A 2500-nucleotide genomic window follows, 5' to 3' on the forward strand; every position below is an offset into this window, starting at 1 on the left:
TAGCAAATTCTACTTCATGTCATTTTTGACAATCCATTGGTGGATGGCAGTAACTATACTTGCTATATATTGGTTTGCAGGTTTACTTAATAAGGTCCTCCAAACCTTAATCTTAGGAGTGTGAGGCACAGCTCAGGGTTGTATGCATCAGATTGTAAGCCACAGATCATTTTTTTCAACTGGAGTATCCTATGGAGGTCTATTTCTTAAACTTATGAAATGTAATAGTGTAAAGAAAGAGATATGTATATTTCTCACAGTGAAGAAGGGTGAAACAGGTAATTACATGCTTTGGGGTTAAGAATCTCCTCATCTTCTCTGCCGATGGTGTTTTGGCAGAGGCTTTCAAATCTCAACTTTGTATATTCTGGCAGAGTGGAGTTTAAGTAGTTCTTTATTTATGATCATTTGTCAGGTCTACAAGTTTTATCTTGCCAAATTATACTTGTCGGAGGTTTGTTGGCAAGAGGGCCATTGGTAAATGATAGGGTTCTTATAATATTTACTGTTAACATATATTGTTAGCCTGTTGTATTACAAATTAAATGTACAGCCTTATCTATGTGGGAGTTAGTCCCAGTAATAAAAATTCAGTGAAATATATTGGATACATAATATAAAGAAACCTAAACATTGAAAAAAAAAGACAAAATTATGGAGAAAATATTGTTTCTTTCTACCTGTTTGAATCCTCAAACAAGTGAATGATGTTCATCTTTTCAGTGGGCAGTATGTACTTCGGTATGTAATGTATGCATTATTATAATATGTGTCTTTTTTATACTTCAGTAACTTCAAATTATCATTTTCTAGTTTTTAAAATTCATATGGTGTAGGGATTGCCAACTTTGAAGTTCTGCAAATCATCATTTGGCGTTCAACAGATCATCAGATGTTCTACAAGAAATTATGAAATAGATATTGAAATAGAGAAACAAGTCCAAATATTACACTGGAGATAAATCCTATACTGACTTTATAATGTGAACTCTCTTGAGGGGTAAAGGGAGAATTTTTTGCCATAGGTAATGTTTTTCCATCTTTTATTATTAAGATTAATGATGCTGATGAATATTGTTTTAGGGGTTCCTTCAATGAGGCAATTGCAATAGTTGCCTATATTTTTTAATTGGACCAAAGATGTACGGAAGTTGATGCTTAGCGCAAAGCAGTATGTCTGACTAACATCATAGTATTTCAAATAATTGCCTTTGTCAACCTGTTAGATATCAAATGATTAACATCACCCTTCTCTTAACCATCTAATTATCACAACCAACCTGTCGCATGCATTTTAGCCTCAATAGTAATGATGACAGTAGTGCTGATAATGACAATAGTGATGATAATGATAAAGATTTTAATGTAAATTATGGTGATAATGATTATGATAATGATAATAGTGATGATATTGATGATGGCAATAATGGTAATAATATTGAAGATGGCAATAATTGTGATGATATTAATATCATTATTAAGATGAAGATTATGGTAATAATGAAAATTGGTATAGTAATGATAATGATTGTGATAGTAATAATGATGATATGATAATGCTGGTAACAATGGTAATAGAAAACAGTGATGCTGATGATAGTGATGATGGTGAAGGCGATTATGATGATAGTAATTATAATGATGATGGTAATTATTATGATGGTGATGATAATGATGATAATGATAGTAGACTAATAATATTAGTTATGATAAAAGTAATGATACTAACAATTATGATAGTAATGCTAATGCTATAATGATAATAAAAATGATAATGATAATGATAATGTTAATAGTAATAATGATAGGAGTAATTATAGTAGTAATTATATCAATAGTGATGATGATGATGATGATGATGATGATGATGATGATGATGATGATGATGATGATGATGATGATGATGATGATGATGATGATGATGATGATGATGATGAATGGTAATAATAATTAAATTGATGATGAAATTATATTGGTACAATTGGTAATATTAATCATAGTATTGATAATAATAGTAATACTATTGCAAATAATAATAATAAATATAATGTTAATGAAATATATACTTGTGATGATATCAATGATGATAATAATAAAGGTGGTGATAAAGATAGCAATAGAACAGATTTTAAGTTAGATATTTATAGGTAACTTTACATGAAAGAAATGGTTGGAAAAGAAAATTTTCAAAGCACAATTGCAACCTCTTAGAGTGAAAATATATATATATATATATTTTTTTTTTTTTTGCTTTTGTTTTGTTTTGTCTAAGGTATAGCATATACCGACATGCCAAACCCAGAGGGAGTGTAAATTATTAATTGTATTTACGCATAGATGGTTCCATAAGTGCTGAATCACCAGTGAGTCAATCACTAGGCTGACCTATATATCTCACCTGTTTACTTCATTCCTTGGAATATATATATATTTTTTATTTTATATTGCTATTAGTATTGTCAATAACGTTAATTATTATAACATCAGTAATGATAACAGC

At 29.4% G+C, this 2500-nt stretch overlaps 1 protein-coding gene across 1 annotated transcript in view; it reads left to right on the forward strand.

Annotated features, from left to right (window-relative positions):
• Positions 1 to 2500, forward strand: part of LOC125029005 (sarcalumenin-like) — a 41399-nt gene that overhangs the window by 1355 nt on the left and 37544 nt on the right. The gene's annotated exons all lie outside the window — the stretch shown is intronic.

The sequence above is a fragment of the Penaeus chinensis genome, chromosome 9 (assembly GCF_019202785.1).
Source record: "Penaeus chinensis breed Huanghai No. 1 chromosome 9, ASM1920278v2, whole genome shotgun sequence".
Lineage (NCBI taxonomy): Eukaryota > Metazoa > Arthropoda > Malacostraca > Decapoda > Penaeidae > Penaeus > Penaeus chinensis.